General features: G+C 38.1%; 1 long non-coding RNA gene across 1 annotated transcript; it reads right to left on the reverse strand.

Moving 5' to 3' along the window:
- Positions 1-10,666: 10,666 nt before the first annotated feature.
- Positions 10,667-17,898, reverse strand: LOC119865826. The gene is made up of 2 exons (XR_005378179.1): positions 17,621-17,898; positions 10,667-10,936 (listed from the first exon to the last, which is right to left on the reverse strand). It is a non-coding gene; the product is annotated as an uncharacterized LOC119865826 (long non-coding RNA).
- Positions 17,899-18,106: the final 208 nt, after the last annotated feature.

Raw genomic sequence — 18,106 nt, forward strand, 5'->3', positions numbered from 1 at the left:
AGCAGGGAAGCCAACACTAAGGCTCCAGCCCAGGACCCTGAGATCATGACCTGAGCTGAAATCAGACACTACCAATTGAGCCCCATTATTCCTTGTTTAATTTTATTTATATACAGTGCCCTGAAAACTAGGAAGATGGAATAATTTTTCACAGCTATCCCTACCTGAATTCCTTGCAAATCACTAAGAAAAAAGCAATTTAAAACATTCTCTCATCTTTTTTAAAAAAAATTTTTTTTATTTTTTTTTATTTATGGTAGTCACACAGAGAGAGAGAGAGAGAGAGGCAGAGACACAGGCAGAGGGAGAAGCAGGCTCCATGCACCGGGAGCCCGACGTGGGATTCGATCCCGGGTCTCCAGGATCGCGCCCTGAGCCAAAGGCAGGCGCCAAACCGCTGCGCCACCCAGGGATCCCTCTCTCATCTTTTAATGGTTAAATATGCAAGTATCTTAAGCTGGTAATAAAAAAAAATCTACTTGAGTTGATTTAGTAAATATATATTTATGAAATAAATGTGTTCTTGATGTGGGTAAACAAATAATATGCTGTGTCTCAAGAAATATTAGAAGTATCTGTTCATTGAATAATAGCCACATACTGTTTTAGATGTTCAAAGGGAAATTTTAATGAAGCTTTCTTTTAATAAATATCACTTTATTTTTACAGATAAAATTTACATAACTAATGTATGTTTTATAAAGTATTAAAGACTATAATTCTGTCCACTGTTACTTAGTGGAAAACATACTGTATAAATTTCTATTCTCCTCAATCATATTCTCTAACTATCCCCAGAATTTCTTCCATCCTGAGCCTTGGAGAGAGGGTCTGGATTCTGGGTGTTGCTGCATTACACACTCCCTATTTGCAGAATGACAGAGGAAAAGTGAGCCATGATCTCTGCAAGCAACATGAGAGGTCTGGAAAGAACTCACTCCTGGACAGTTCATGTCCTTATTAGAATTGTATAAAAGAGAAAATGAGTCAAAGGTGAACATCAGATTCTGTAAAAGATATTCTCCCCTTGGTATCAGATGCAGCATTTCATTTCCAGGATACGCAACACAGTATAGTGTTTAAGAGCATGAACTTTGGGATCAGATAGCTCAAAGTGCATGTCCAACACTGACAGCTGTTGGACTTTGCGTAATCTGCTTAACCTTCCTTTAGCCTTCATTTCCTGACCTGTACTAGAGCCCTGGAATAATAACTACCTCCTAGAGTTGTTCTGAGAGTAAGTACTACATGACATTGCTAAAATTCTGGCACCCCCTAGCAAGAACTGAGTAAGAGTACTGGATTGCTGTTGCTTTGTTATCATTATTTTCCACAGAAGAATATAGGCGAAACCATAGGAAAACACAGGAGAAAACAGACTCCTTACCCTTCTAGGACTAGAAAACTGTGATCACTGGCAGAGAAGAGCAGTTTAATATTTGTTATGAATCACAGTACTCAAAGTACTATCAAGTTACTTTACTCTTAGTAAAGCCCCTTGCTATTCAAATATATGCTATTTATGTAATTCATACTGCATGGTATAAAAGACAGTACTGGAGCAATAAAAATAAGTCTAGAGGCTAGCCAACCTAACTGAAATATACAGTTTGAAAATTTTCCACATCATTCAAAGTAACATATCTCAGAATGAGCAATATTCAGACGCATGGAGGTGGTTATTGGCTTCTGAACAACAAATGTCTTAAACTTGTTTCTGTAGGTTTCTATAAAGTGAATTATCTCAAAGGGACACCTTTACCACTTAGGAGGTCTTCCTCTATTCTAAATTTTCTTTTTTTTTTATTCTAAATTTTCAACGTATCTGATTTATTTTAGATTAGCAGATGCAGTGCATCATTTATTTTAGTTTTTTTATTGCATTTTAAAGAACCAGACTAGTTGGGAAAATATTGGAAAGAATCCGTTAAAAATAATTTAGGTATTCATAAAACCTAACCATTCAATATTCATATTCTATTATGATTTGAGCATCTCTACATGAGGTCATTTTAGCTAATGATTTTATGTCCCAAGTTTCATCATCTCTACCCTGGTAGGATGATAAAAATGTCAAAGAAAAACTATAAAACTTTTGAGGAACAGGGGGATTTAGGGTAAAGTATCTTTATTAAATTGTGATTTTAAAAAGTATGGCTCAGGCAAAAATAGATTTGCTCTTGCTGTTCAGCAATTTCAATTTCATTTTTAACAAAATAAAAATATTGAAAAGTACTATACATGGTATTATATTTTTGTATTATGTGCACTGTCTTAATGCATTACTATTAGATGATTTATATTTCTTAGGAAAACTATCTGATTTTGCCTAATATTCATTAACGTAATTGATTTAATATCAAATATCTGCATTTTTTTCTTGTGTGTTTTCCAAAATTATTCTCACAGAAATAATCTTCAGAACTGCTATTGTTCTATCCATCACAAGATCATATGATGAGGAATGAAAGTTAGAAGCATTCGTCTTTGAGATTAAGCCCTTTTGCTTAATAAGAAGGGTTTTGCATACTTAGGAATGTTGCTGAAAACCCAACACAGGATTTGAAGTGTGTCTGATAGTCTGTACCTGGTCTTTATGGTAAAGCCTATCAGATTGATAAATTTTTTCTTAACTTATATCATTGTCCATAGCAGTGGTTGCCAAAATCATAAATTCTGTGAATGAAAATAAATGACTTTTAAAGTATATAAGTAAGCAGCTATATGTTCATTTTTGATGAGAACTTTACAGTTGGCACAGAATTGTCTAACAATGATAACACTTGTAGAAATATTCACGTGAATGCATATATGAATTCATAAATATATATGAATTTTGCTTGTTTTTATACTGAAATACTATACATGATGATTTTTGGTTTTGTGCTCTGTATTCTAGATCAGATCAGTAGTATTCACATTTTTTGAAAATACACTCCATCAACAAAATTTTTTAAAGCAAATACTGTTTCCCTTCACATTTATTTTGTAAATTATCTGTACTACCATACTAATATGTGCACTATCAAGTATACAGAAGAATAAAAACTTAAAGTTTATTTCAATTTATTAACATCTCAGAAAACTCACTTTTTGCTCTGTGTGATTTGAAAATTTAGAAAAATCTCAGTTTTATACTTAAAATATTTCAAAGGTCTAGGTTTCAACTCAAGTTATTTTGATACTTGCCTTCAATGGGTTTTATATTGTATATTGTTAGTGATCTATTTTTATTCTCTCTTCCTTCATATCTTCCTTAGGTGCTCTAGTCAGCACAAATGTATTTGATTAGTATTCCAAACCTTAAGCTCAAAGTAATATGGAAAAAGTAATTCTTAATTTCCTGGGTTTTTCAGGACAATACAATACACTTGAGAAATAATCATGGAATTATTGGACACGGGCAGCCCACTGTGAGACAGTGTTGGGCCAAAGCTCTACCTATTTTTGTTTTGAGCTAGTTACAGTGATGTCTATACAAAATGAGATTGAGATATCAGAAATTCCTGAGATAATGAAGAGGAGAAATCCAAAGGCTTAGGGAGACAAGAATTTTTAATTGAGTTTTACTCAATTTTTAATTGAGTTCAAATGAGTTTGAATTTTCATCTTTCCTTTTAGAAAGGAAGGGCCCCAAGGACACTTCCTTAACTAAGGATTAAAATCTGTATTAGCTATGTAAAAACAAATATTATTGAAAAATGCTTGGGAACAAACATTTCTGGTAGGCCCAAGTGAAAGCTTTGAAAGATCCTGGCTTTGAAACAGGTTCTCTGACTTGAAGTTTGATAGAATCTCTAGTTGGCAGAGTACCAGAAACAGTAATAAATCATGAAAAAACAATTATCTATTACTGAAATAAATAGTATCTCAGTGCAGTAATCATGATTGTTTGATCTATAAAGATATTTGTTGGTGGCTAATTGGTCTTGGGATCCCTAGGACTCTAGAATTTGGGCAGACTTGTAAAGTCTTGCTTAATTTATAAAACCCAAAACAAACAAACAAATGTAAATCTAGAAATGAAGGTGTGATTAGAGGCACATGAGTGAGAATCAGGGTCACTCAATTCCCAGATATGAACCAATTCACAAATCCTTGCAGAAAGACCCCAAGACATGGAAATTATATATTGTATAAATTTTCTTCTCTGCATACTCAAAGAGATTTATAGCTACTTGCCAGAAAAAAACTGAATTGGAAAATAAATACCAAGAACTGTGGGGGTTATTGACCACAGGCTTTGAATTATGTGATTCCTTTAAGATTCAGAAAGTCATTGTGAAAGTTTTTGGAAGTTAGGGATTAAGTGGAGATTGGGCCAAAGTCTGTATCACAGTGGATTCCAACATCCGTGTACATTTCTATCCCATAGTTATTTCTTTGGTTACTAAAGGAAGAGTTGGCTGCTGGAAGATTCCCCACAGTAACTCTCTGATAAAAGGTGTGAAGGCTGGGACACCTGCATTACTCAGTGGTTGAGCATCTGCCTTCAGCTCAGGTTGTGATCCTGGGGTCCTGGGATCAAGTCCCATATCAGGCTTCCTGCAGGGAGCCTGCTTCTCCTTCTGCCTCTGTCTCTGCCTCTTTATCTGTGTCTCTCATGAATAAATAAATAAAATCTTAAAAAAAAAAAAAAGGAGTGAAGGCTATTATGATGGGGGCCAAATATAAGACTTCAGAACTGCACTTCTAAAAAAGTCTAATATAGGGGCACCTGGGTAATTAAGTGGCCAACTCTTGATTTAGGATCAGGTTGTGATCTCAGGTTTGTGAGATCAAACCCTGTGTTGGGCTTGGTGCTTGGCATGAAGCCTGCTTAAGATTCTCTCCTTCTGCTCATCCCCCACCCCTAAAAAAATAAATCAAAAATTTTAAAAAAAGTCTTATATTAGCAGTACTGTACCCCAGGTGAACTTCAACAGACATTAGCACCATATCCAAAGATGTAAAATATTCAGAGACGTCTCTTTTATTCCCAAACAAGCCACCTATGTCTCCATGAAGAATATGAAAGGGGTCTAGGAGAATGACCAGAGACTATTACAAACCAATCTGGTGATGATTGCAATTATACTTATTGTTCCAGGTGAAGTCTTTCTTCTAAAACAAATAATCACTTCCCAACATCTGCTATGCAGTTATTTTTTTCTGGAAAATGCTTTTCTGAAACTATTCTAATAAACAGGATAACAGAAGCGATCTACTTCTGAAAGGCACAGCAGTACACTTTTGCCATTTTACCTCAGAACAATGTAACTCTCATCATCTCGTCAGTCCACCTCACTCTCATCTCCTGTATTAATATCATGTTACAAAACCTTTTCATCAGGAATGAGTACATGCCCTTGATACTTGGTTTAACAGATCATATTTTTCAAAAATGGCTGTAGCAATATCTCCAGCCCCACCTACCTTTCTTATGATGGAATTTTGGCATTCTTCCCACTTAGAGATAGAGTCTATGTTCCCTTCCTTGAAGCTGGATAGGATTTTCTAATTTTTCATCCAGATGTGGTACTGTGTATCCTATTAGGCTAGATCACAAAATATGAAATGATTTCCATTTTATTTAGTAGAATATTTGTGCCCTGAAGCCTTCACCTGCAGTATAAGCAAACCAACTCTGTGCTATGAGGAAATGGAAAGATAATCCAGATAGACCTGAGACTGCATGAAGAGAGAGATGCTGGCCTTCTCCCAGCTGCTTCATCCCCTCATCTAGTCCAATTCTAGCCATAGTCTGACTGCAACTACATGAGAGATCCTGAGCTGGAGGTGACCAGCGAAACTTTTCCCACATTTGTGACTCACCAAAAGCTTGAAAGAATAAAATGGTTGTTGTTGTTTTAAGTCACAAAGTTTTGGAGAGATTTGTTATAGAACAATAGGCTCCAATACCTGGTAAGATATATTCCTGTCTAGGAATATAAGCCCAATGAAAATTTATGTACCTGCCATCTCAGAGAAATTTCTGGTTACTTCTGTAGTACAGAACATGTTATGATATTACATCCAAAGTGAAAAACAAGTTTTCAAAACTCCTACCACTAAAGAAAGGAGCTTTGGAGATTTTGAAGGCAACCATTTATCACATTTGGGAGCAACTAAACAAGGCTGCATGGTAAGCAACTCTAATACTTAGACCTTATATCATAGTGAATCTAACGTTGTTCAAAATTCACTGTGATGGATCCAGATACTCTAGGGATATTGTGAAAAGATCCATTAGGAGAATCACTGTGCAAATCCCTTGAGTTTTGGATAAGAACTGTATTTTTTTCATAAAATATTTATTATTTTTTAAAGAAAATACCCTTGATTTGTTATTGGTCCCTAGAGATACCAAATGGCCCACAAATGAGGTTTCTGTCATAAGTAGAATGTTATATGACGCATTGAGCCATAAATTTGGATAGTTGATCATCATCAATTATAAAATTAAGTTTGAGTAAGTGGTGAGGGCACCAGTATTTTGCAAGATCTGGTGGCTTATAATGTTGGTGTATCTATTTTTACTGCATTACCTACTTCTCTCTCATCCTGAAGCTATGACCTGGTCCTGGTGAGAACTGAAGAGAATATTCAAGTCTATTTTAGAGGGATTTCTATGAAATATGTTGAAATCAGTCCAAAGTGGAATACTGCAGTTTTATATCTGTGACTAAGAGGTGACTAAGAAGGGAAATTCTCCCAATGGTCAGAATTTCAAGTGATACAACTATCTGGTTGTCCATTTTGCTTAGAAAGAGAGATGGCTGGGGGTGTGGAGATATATAGATTTATGGAAAATTATAAATGATTCTGTGGGATGGCCTGAAAATTATAAGCAAGAAGATCAAAAGACTAGTAATACGGAGAAATTTAAAAAAGGTAAGTCAAAGGAAGTCTCAGAAGTGACCCAGAATGTTCACATGTTCCATGTGAACAGTGAAAGCGATTCCCAGGAGTCCTTGAGACCAATTCACATGGTCTACAAATTCAAAACTATGTTTATATGATACTAAGATGTCATTTATAGTTTTCACTCACAATATTTTCATGAATGGAAAGTGGAGTTTTCCAGAAGCTACATGATATTTCAACATATTGACCATAAAATCAAACATGAGACTCCAGATGTCTTCTAGTAGGTCAGGTATTAAAAAGACTTGCACAAATGTAAAATAATGCCATGCTTGCCTGCCACTATATTATTTTGCTTAAAAATGTTGTGTTTGAAAGAAGTTATTTGTGTTAATATACAATGAAATCACTGTTATTTTGAAGTGAATTAAATATATTTCAAATTTTCTCAATTTTAATGTATATAATTCATATAAATAAGACTCTGAAGTTCACAATAGTTTTTTTAGGGAATGAAGGTACTAAGACCAAAATTTTAAGAACCACTCTCATAGTCTATCACTTGCTTTATTGTATGTTTCTATACTTTCTGGTCCACTTTCCTAAGCATTTATCCATGGAATCATATTTTATTAATTTCTAAATACTTCTTCAATTTATCAAGGCCATTTGAATCTGGATCTTTATGCTAAGAGACTCACTATTTCTTTCTCCCATTTGGCCGCTCCATAAAATAAAAGAGCCGCTCCCTATTTTAACTGGATAGCATCTTGATGAAAATATCTTATTACCCTTGACACAGATCGATCATGGCTGGGAATCCACTGACAATCATTCTTCTTCATAGTTCACCAAATGGTAATACATCAATCCCACACTTAAGTGGTCTAGACCACATTTACCCACTTTATTACTGATCTGATCTTCTGAGACAAAACAAAAAGCCACAGCAGAGTCATATTGGCTGTAGTAGTTTGCAATCTTTTAATATTTCAGGTTTTTCCTTCTGGTCTACAAAGTTATTGGTAAGATTTAAGCTCTAAATTTTTTCTTTTCTGGGCTAGGTAGTAGTGGGAACATCCACTCAGTTTTTTTAGTCTTCCAGCTGTTGCTTTCTGCTGAATCTTCTGCAGTCTACTTTGGGCATGTAGAGTTCAGGGGTCAGCCAACTATTTGCCAGTAGTTTACTTTTTAAATTTTATTATTATTTTTTAAGTTTTATTTATTTAGAGAGAGCACAGGTATGAGGGGCATAGAGAGAAGGAGAGAGAATCTCACACAGACTCCATGCTGAACATGGATCTCCATGTGGGGCTCAATCTCATGACCCTGAGATCATGACCTGAGCTGAAACCAAGAGTCAGATGCCTAACTGACTGACGCCACTGAAGTACCCCTGCCAGTAGTTTGTAAGCAGATTTTGGGTTGTCTGCCTCCCATCTCTCTGTCATCTTTCCAGGATTTCCTCTCTTAATTTCCAGTGGAAATTCATTAAGAATTGAAGCACTTCATAAGAATGCTACTTTCTGCTCAAGTTCTAACCATCTGTGCTTCACAGGGAAAGGAGTGTTCCTGATAGAAAAGTTATGTGGTTCTCACTCAGTGCAGTATCTTTCTTCATGTGACACCTCTTCCCCACCTATAGTCTGTGTCTGCTTTAGGGGCTCTCTGTGCCTGAAATCATTTTTTTAACAGAATTTGTAATAATTATCTGTATGGAGGTTAGTTCATTACCAAATAAGCAACCATTATCAGATTGCCATTTAATTTAAAAACTTTTTTTACAGTTTTTAACAATTATTATTTTTTAGTTTTAACAGTAATATAAATTTATTTATACATAAATCCCATAGAATAAGAAGAATAAGTGAATAAAAGATACTTCCTTTAAAATTTATAATTAAATGGAAATTGTAGCTTAAAGTCATTTTGCTAACTCCCTTTTACACACACACACACACACACACATTCTTATTATTGAAGACAAAAATCTATTTCTATGAATCTATATTGCATAACTAATAATGGATAATGCTTTTTGTGGGAAAGTAATTGTTATAGGAATTCCAGCTTTTACTTTTATTTCTAGCACACAAGCTGTTTCTAGGACTGTTATAGTTAATTTTGTATTTCAACTCAGCTAGGCTATGATGTCTAGTTCTTTGGTCAAATACCAATATAGATATTGCTATAAAGATGTTTTCTAAATTTTAAGTAAAGCAGATTACTTTCCATAATGGGGGTGGAACTCACCCAATCAGTTGAAGGCCTTACAAGCAAGTCTGAGGTTTTGGGAAGAAAGTGGAATTATTTTTTAAAGTAGGCTCCATGCCCAATGTAGAGCCCAATGCGGGGCTCAAATTCACAAACCTGAGATCAAAACCCTGATATCAAGACCTGAGCTGAGTTCAAGAGTCAGACACTTAACCAACTGAGTCACTCAGGTGCCTCAAGGAAAAGGAATTTTATATTAAGACTACAACATAGAAACCCTACCTGCATTTTCAGCCTGACGGCTTGCCCTACAGATTTCAAACTCAAGGCTGCAACATCAACTTTAAAATGAATCTGCAGCTTGCTAGCCTGATTTAACCAGCTTAGACTTATTAGCCTTCACAATCTTATGAGCCAGTTCCTTAAAATCTCTCTATATATATACAGTTGACCCCTGAGCAACTTGAGGGCTGGGAGTGGCAACCTGTTGCACAGTCAAAAATTTGTGTATAACTTTTGACTCCCCCAAAACTTAACTACTCATAGGCTGCTGTTGACCAGAAGCCTTACTGATAACATAAGTAGTTTATTTACATATATTTTGTATGTCATATTATTATATAGTGTGTTCTTACAACAAAGAAAGCTATAAAAAAGAAAATGTTATTAAGAAAATCAGAAAGAAGAGAAAACACATTTCTAGTACTATACAAAATGCACATATAAGTGGACCTGTGTTGTTCAAGAGTCAACTGTAGATCATATTGATTCTGTTTCTCTGGAGAACTCTAATACAAAAAGAATACTTGGCAACTTGTATTATTTTTTAGAAACTTAGATGTTGGGACGCCTACATGGCTCAGTGATTGAGCATCTGCCTTTGGCTCAGGGCGTGATCCTGGGGTCCTGGGATTGAGTCCCACATCAGGCTCCCTGCAGGGAGCCTACTTTTCCCTCTGCCTATGTCTCTGCTTCCCTCTCTGTGTCTCTCATGAATAAATAAAATCTTTTTTAAAAAAGGGAAAGAGAGGGATCCCTGGGTGGTGCAGTGGTTTGGCGCCTGCCTTTGGCCTAGGGCGCGATCCTGGAGACCCAGGATCGATTCCCACGTCGGGCTCCTGGTGCATGGAGCCTGCTTCTCTCTCTGCCTGTGTCTCTGCCTCTCTTTCTCTCTCTGTGACTATCATAAATGAATAAAAATTAAAAAATATATATTAAAAAAAAGGGAAAGAGACAGATGTTATGTTCATTTTTGCCAAATTTTCAACTGTTTCATCCTCATTTTAGGAATGCCTTTCAACTTATATTGACTTTGTGATTACTTCTGGTGAATGTTCTTTTATCATAAACAAAGAAATTATTTAAATAAAAAGATCAAAAATTAAACATTAACAGGGTTTGTTTTTACTTTTGATAGAATTAAGATAGATGGAAGGATTTAAAGAATAACTGTTACTTTGCGATTAAATAATTTTATATTAAAAGGAAATTTTCAAAAAAAAAGGAAATTTTCAGGATATAAAAGAAATTAAATAAACATTAACTTGCATGAGTTTTAAAGAACTAAATAAAAAAATACACACAAACATTATACTTTCACAAAAAGTTCTAAGTTATCCATGAACCTATTTTTTGTTTATTCTGAAGGTTAAAAAAGCTTTTATGCAGGAAAGCTGAAAGGATAGTATGCTAACTTGAACAAATAGGTTGTACAAAAATGATTCGAAAATTTCCTTTTTGATATCTTGCAAAAGTTGGATCCCATTATATGTGCCTTGTTCTTTCTTAAAACCTCTAACTTCAGACTGTAGTTGAGCAGGAATATGGCTTAGGGTTTTCCTCCAATCATTCTTGGACTCCAGACAAGGTGCTAGACCTTTGAACAAACAAGTAGGTTACTAGCTAGTACCTAGGAAAAGACAAAGCTGTGAATGAGAAAGGTTCCTTACACGTGTTATTTCCCCACTCGGGTCTTCTCCATTTTGTCATTTTTAATCCCAGATTGAACATCTCCTTCAAGTCCAGTCAGTTTGCTTTTAAATACCAGACACAATAAGGGCTTCTGGGTGGCTCAGGTCATGATTTCAGCGTTCCTGGATCAAGCCCCACATCCAACTCCCTGCTCAGTGGTGAGTCCGCTTTTCCCTAAGCCCCTCCCCCGCTCTTGCTCTCTCTCTCTCTCTCTCTCTCTCTCAAGTAAAAATAAAATCATTAACAAAAAAATACCAGACAAAACAGAAATCAAAGAAGGTGACTTGAATTCAGTTTTCAGTCATTTCCTCACTTGTTTTACCATTTTTTAAAAATTTATAAGATGTAAAGTTGTTAAATTATTCACAAGAAACAACAAGGAGAATTTGAATTTAAGCTGGGAGTTAAATAATGCTCGTGGCATTATGTGTTCTCCTTAAATGTGTGGTAGAAAGAGAAAATCCCCATTGATTCAAAATGGCTCTCTTAACTCTACCAACTCATGTGACTGTAGCATATGGCTGACTCTCATGCTTATTTCCAGTCTGGAGTGATAACACTTGGTCTTTCACCACTGAATTCAGTTAATAGGTATTGTACAAGTCATTGCTTATAGGTAAATTTATGGGGTATGTGTGTATGTATATGTGAAAACCAAGAAAAATGAAATAAAAGGTTATTACATTTTCAAAGAAGTTCTTCAGTATTTGAATTTGAGGATCCCTCCAATGTGTTGGTCGAGAAGAGAATATGCATTTATTGGAGGGGAGACTACCCCACGAGCGTATACACAAAGCCCATAGACTCTGTCCTTGGGCATGGAGTGGAGGCATTGTGGCCTGTATGGTGAGAAACTGGGTGGGGGGAGCATTCTTCTTGGGAACAATAGTCACAAAGATTGTTACCTGAGATGTTCCTTCCATTGTGTCTCTAGAAGACAGGGCATCCTGATCTTTTATTTCCCATCAAAAGTGAAAAGATTGAGGGTCATTCTTTGCTGCTTGAATGGAGAATTGCACAAATGTTTCTTTGCCAGAGAAAAGCAAGCAGAAAATAAGCACAGCTTGGCCACATTTGCCCGGAGTGCAAAGTGGGCTATGGGGAGACCAGGAACACTGGAAAACAGCCACATGTGTAGCACCACTAATCACAATCCAAATGTAATTGTGGCTGGTTTTGATGAAGCCGGGGAATGTGTTTTACCTGTTTTCTGGTTTTCAACAGTGTGTCTGCTTCTTAGAGACGTTAATTCACCAGAGTCACTAAAAGTACAATAAAGCTTTCAAGAAATCTGAGATCAAGAGTATTTATGGCTTGTAAAATAGTAAGGATTTCTCTGAGCTCTTATGAAGGCATGCTTTCTGATAATGGCTATTTTATAAGATAGACCTCAAACTGAATGACATGAAGCAAAGGCAAAGGCTATTGGCTTTTCAGTTGTCACTTCCTAGCACAGCCCCAGAGTTTAGGTATAAGAGGTAGAGGGACCAACCCTCCAAATCTGAAATCTGACTCCAGTTCAAGTAGGACCACAGGCTCTCTGGGGGTTATGAAAACTCTGGAGCCCTGAGATCTGGTTCTCCAGGTCCTAAAGCACTGCTCCTACAGCATCTGTTTTAGGGGCTGAAAATGGTGGACATTAGCAAATAGCATGCAGCAAGCAGAACACCCTGCAAGAAATAGTCATGAGCAAATGTGAAACACTCCAGACATTCTCAGAATAATTGGGGAAGTCTTTGCAGATGGCCTGTAGTTATATAGGCAAGCCTCTAATCATGTAGGCCAGCAGACTCTGTGAATTCATATCAATGTGATTGCAATTAAACTTGTAGTTTGGGTGGCCTGGGGACATTTGAGCTACATATATTAATAAAACTGATGAACATTTACTTTTCTCCATTATTTTACTCAGATGATATTGAGCGAACAACCCCTGAATTGCCTTGTAACTTAATGCCACTCATTATTGTTTATACATAACCAAACATACTCAATTGAATAATCTTACACTTGATTTATTTCTATTTATTCTTTCACTGTTAGAAGCTTTCACATTTCTATTTTTCTAGCACATACAAAGAGTTATTTATGAACACAGTAAAACAAAGAAAGTGCCTATTCAAATATGCCTGAAAAAAAAAAAAACACTAGTCATAGTAATGGCCTCTTTGAATATATTTGTTATATTCTTTGGGGGAAATTGGAAAATGATTAAAAATAACTTGCATTTGTATTACAGTTCATGTGTCACAGCCTTTTCATAATTTAGATATTAGCTTATCTTCCAAAACTTGGAAATCTGGGTAAGGCAGATGCTATTCTCATTTCATAAATAAGAGACATAGGATAGATAGCTTGATTGACCATTCTGAGCAAGACAGTTACTGACAAAGCCCTGGTGTTAAAACCACGGTACAGGAAAACCAGTATGCGTCATGCAAAAAATATTGTGTTTCTATTACTGTGTGTTCCAAGTATCGTTCTAGGTAGGAGGTACCCCATTGTGAACAAACTAGACTAGAAGACCTATATTCAGAAGCTTATATTTTAATGGGTAAGACGCAGACTATGAACAAATAGATAAGTAAGATATATAGTATGGGAGGCAATGATATATGCTATGGAGAAAAATGAAGTAGAACTAGGGGGACAATATGCATCTCTGTCAGTGTATGTTTGTGTGTGTTGGGGAGGGGGTTTGATGTTTAATCAGGTTGCCAGAAAAAAATTTCAATGAGGAAAGATTTGAAAGACTCAAGAGAGTGAGCCATATGGCTATAGGGGGAAGAACATTCCAGAAGGAATAGCCAGTACAGAGCCCCAAGGCTTGCCCGGTATGTTAGATGAATAGCATGGGGGCTAGTTTGGGAAGAATGAGAGGAGGGAAAGACATGAGCTCAGAAAGGTATGCAGAGGTCATTAAAGTTTGATTTCCAATTCCTCAATGACATATCTTTTTCAAGATGACATTTTGTTTGCATTTGCAAGGGAATTTTTACACCCTAAGTGGGACGTGTGTTATTTTCCGTTGGAAAGAGGCAGCATAGTTGATTTTGATCCCGGTAGCTATATAAGGAAAGGCTGAACTGAGGCATTCTGATTCACATGCAGCAGCCACAACAGAAAACCTGCAGACACCTTTAGTAACCACTTTGGGGTATGAGTGGGACAGCAGGGGGAGCCAGTGACCCTCAGCCAGCAAGTGGCATTGGGCATGGGCTGGAGCATAATTTCTCAGGGAAAAAAAAACACCAGAAATGACTCTGGCTTTCTCAATGCATTGCTGCTGGGCAACGTGGGGTGCTGTGCTGGCACCCCAATCCAGAGCAGAGCCTAATGTCTATTGCATCCCAGCCCTAGGCAGAGGAAGAGAATACTGACTGTAGACAGGAAGGAGGAGCTAGGCATGCCCACTGGTTCCTGAATAGCTTTCCCTAGGAAAAACCAAGGTGCCTCCACTTAAAATGCAAGTATTTCCAGATAGTTCTCCATTAGCCTACTGTCTGCTGCAATAACTTTCAAAGCATGGTCTTAGAAGTGGCAGACTCAGTGTTACCTGCGAATGCTAGAAATGTAAATGTGCAGGTCCCATCCCAAATGTACTGAATCTAAACGTTTTGTAGGGTGGGCAGAAATCTGCATTTATCAAGCACTCTGGTGATTTTTATAGAGGGTAAAGTTTGAGAATCTGTAGCATGCAGGAGAAAAACCAAAGCACTAGGTTAGTAGGCATTCAAAAACCACCCCATCTGGGCTCTACCTCCATTTCCAGCCACATCCTATCATTTTCTCTCAGGCTCAGCAAACTCCAGCCGCCCTTGCCCAACGCCTTATGGTTACTTAGGTTTATACTAATTCCATCATTGTCGGTTCTTTCTTCTTTGCCAGGATGTCCTTTTGGCGAAATCAGATTCAATCTTTCAGAACCAGCTAAAGCAGCTCAACCTTGGCACTCCTACATGTCATGGCTAATCAACAGTAGCCCACTTCATGACCACTTTCCCTGGAGTGTAAGAGTTAATTATCTACATATCTTCCTTTGTTTCCAGATCAGAGACTTTGTGAGGACTGGGGCCATAAGCTTGAGTTGTATCAGCAGTGCCAACACAGTGCCTGGGCCACAGGGCTTAAAAGCTTATCTTTTATGTTATTGTTGAATAAATGAAAGACAAGGAATTAAGCCACCATCAGCAGTTGATATTTGAGCGGATGGGTGGCCACCATTGCATTAGACAGCCAGGGGTGGAGCTGAGGGAAGGGATTTGGTCTGAACTATGTTTTGCTCTCTGGAGAAGATGAGTTTTAAAGGTGAGCTCTGAGGCTCTGGGCAGAAGGGAAACTTAGGAGGGTACTACATTCCCAGAAGGAAACTGAAAGGCAGAAGTCTGAACTGAGAATGAAAGTAGTCAGGCACCCCCAAAACAAGTTTGCTCCAAATTGTTAGGCAATTGTGCATAACAGTCAGTGCTATGGGGGGGGGGGGGGGGGGGGGGGGAGGCTTCAGTTGGCCAAAGCTTAGACTGAAACCTATTCCTCCCCAATTAGTTATGTGACCAGAATGTGTTATTTAGCTCTTCTGAATCCCAAGTTTCTTTTGTAAATGAGATATAATATATAAAGTGGGAATAATTATACTAACCATAATAGAAACCAACCTTTATTGAATGCTTCTATAGGTTATCTCTTTTAATCTTTACAACCACTCTCTGATGTCAGAATTTGGACCTCCCATTTCTTAGCACAAAGAGACTCACTGACTTGCCTATGGTCATCGAGGGGGAAGTGAAAGGCGGGGGTATGAACTTGAGTCTAACCATTGGACTCTGGGGCCTGAGTTATTTGCCATTATGCTATACTACCTCCTTAAGGGTCTGTGAGATAACATATGTAAAGTGCCCAGCAAGTGATGAAATGATAATCACAATTTTTCTAGGAACAAGCTGACTTTAGGATGTGGGGAAAATAATCCCAAAATATGGGAAAGAACTTTGGGATGAACACTAAATCTCTCTGCATATCTTTGTCCTTCCCTTGGCTGTGAGAAGGATGTTCTAACTCTGCTACATTTGCCCATTATCCTTTGCTCACCTGAAGTTAACCACATCCTTAATTTGTGGAAAGAAAATTGCTCTTTCCATCTGTGGCCTTAATCCAATTGTTAAGGATGCTGTTTCAAACAACACAATATTAGCTTCTGCTGAAAATCTTGGGAGCCTCCCTCCCTGTATGCCTTGGAAAAAGCACATGAGCTGAGTGACATAGTCTCCAGGTCTTTTATGCTTCTGGGAATGGAATTCTCTACCCTGTTGCTTCCGTTCAGGAGAAACCCACCTTTCTGAAGAGTTCTGGCAGGCTTCTGACATTAAGACAATGCAAAAGCACTTTGCTGATCTTAAAAGAATGGCCTCTATCAAGAGAGAAGAGACAGCCATGTGTCCCCAGAAATGCTTTCTCTGGATTGCTAAGGATGAGTGATTCATAGGGTTGAGGAAACTTTGCCCAGTCTAGAGGTCTTGGAAAGTATTACTTACTGAACAGAAAGCCAAGATAACATCCTGTATGCTTTTCTGGTGATTACAAGAAGGGAAGCTTTTCCAGCTGATTTTGAGAGCTCCTTGTCCTAAACACTTTCCCTTCAAGCCACAGGAAGGGAAGATAGGAGCAACTATGTATGGAAGCTGTTAGCAAGTTCAGAATCATGAAATGACCTTGATTTTCAAGGCCACAGTGTTCTTCATTTCTTCAATGGTTCTAGGGTTTTTTTTTTTTTAAATTATTTATTTATTTATTCAACAGAGAGAGAGAGCGCGCAGATAGGCCGAGTGGCAGACAGAAAGGGAGAAACAGGCTCCCTGCTAAGTAGGGAGGATGGAGGGGTTGGATCCCAGGACCTTGGGAAGATGACCTGAGCTGAAGGCAGACACTTAACCCACTGAGCCACCCAGGTGCCCCTCAATGGTTCCATTTTAACAGCTTGACTTTCTACCTGGAGTTTAGTGAGTTTTTTTAGGCAGCCAGATGTGGGCCTGGCCTACCACAGGCCTGGGAATGTGCTGTGTGCACCTGTCTTTGTGCAAAGTAGAGTGGGCCTGTCATGGATTGAATTGTATTCTTCAAAAAGACATGTTGAAGACTTCACCCCTAGTACTTTTGAATGTGACCTTATTTAGAAATAGGGTCTTTGAATATGCCATCTATCCAAGATCAATTCAATATGACTGGTGTCCTTATAAAAGGGAAATGAGACAGACACAAGGAGGAGAGAACATCGTGTAGACACAGATACGCAGTGGGAAGGCAGCCCAGTGAGGGTGGAGGCTGCTGCTAGCGCCCTGGGAAGCTGCAAGCAGCAAGGGAGGATCCTGCCCTGGAGGCTCCAGAGGAAGCATGGCACTGCCAATAAACTTAATCTCAAACTTCAAGCCTCCAGATCTAGGAGAGAATACATTTTTGTTGTTTAAGGACACTCAGGTGTGGCATTTTGCTCTAAGGCCTAGGGAACCAGTAGAACTAATGCAGGGTCCTGTTCTAGAGGCAACAGGAAGCCGGGGCCTGAGCTCCCTGAGAATGCCCTTCATGGTGTCCTTACTGAGCTTTGTAGCCTCCTTCAGATGTTAGGCTGATGATGGTCAGGAAGCACTCTTCTGGAGCTCTGGGCAGTAGGGAACACCAAGGAGAGTCCTTCCTGTCACACAGTGGATAGGAAGAGCTGCAAGACTGCTGAGCCCTGTCTTGTGATCCAGCCTAAAAGCAACATCCTAGTATAAAGGTCACCTTTCTGAGCGTGGGCTGCTAGCTGTCGTGCTTCAGGCTGCAGGCCACTCCTCTACTCCTCACTTGGTCTAGAGAACATGTCATCATGGACCACAGGATGCCAGAGAGGCAGCCTGGCCAGTTACCTTGACAACCTTATGATGTAATCCTCTAAACTACTTCCTGGCTGCAAGTCTAATGAGATTCTAGACACCGCCAGCTCCTCCCAGCCCGGGCGGCAAGCCGCTGAAGTGAGTGCTACGGCTCACTTTTAATGATCCCTTCCAGTGATACCCATAGGATGTATTTGCATTAGCAATGA

The sequence above is a fragment of the Canis lupus genome, chromosome 25 (assembly GCF_011100685.1).
Source record: "Canis lupus familiaris isolate Mischka breed German Shepherd chromosome 25, alternate assembly UU_Cfam_GSD_1.0, whole genome shotgun sequence".
NCBI lineage: Eukaryota > Metazoa > Chordata > Mammalia > Carnivora > Canidae > Canis > Canis lupus.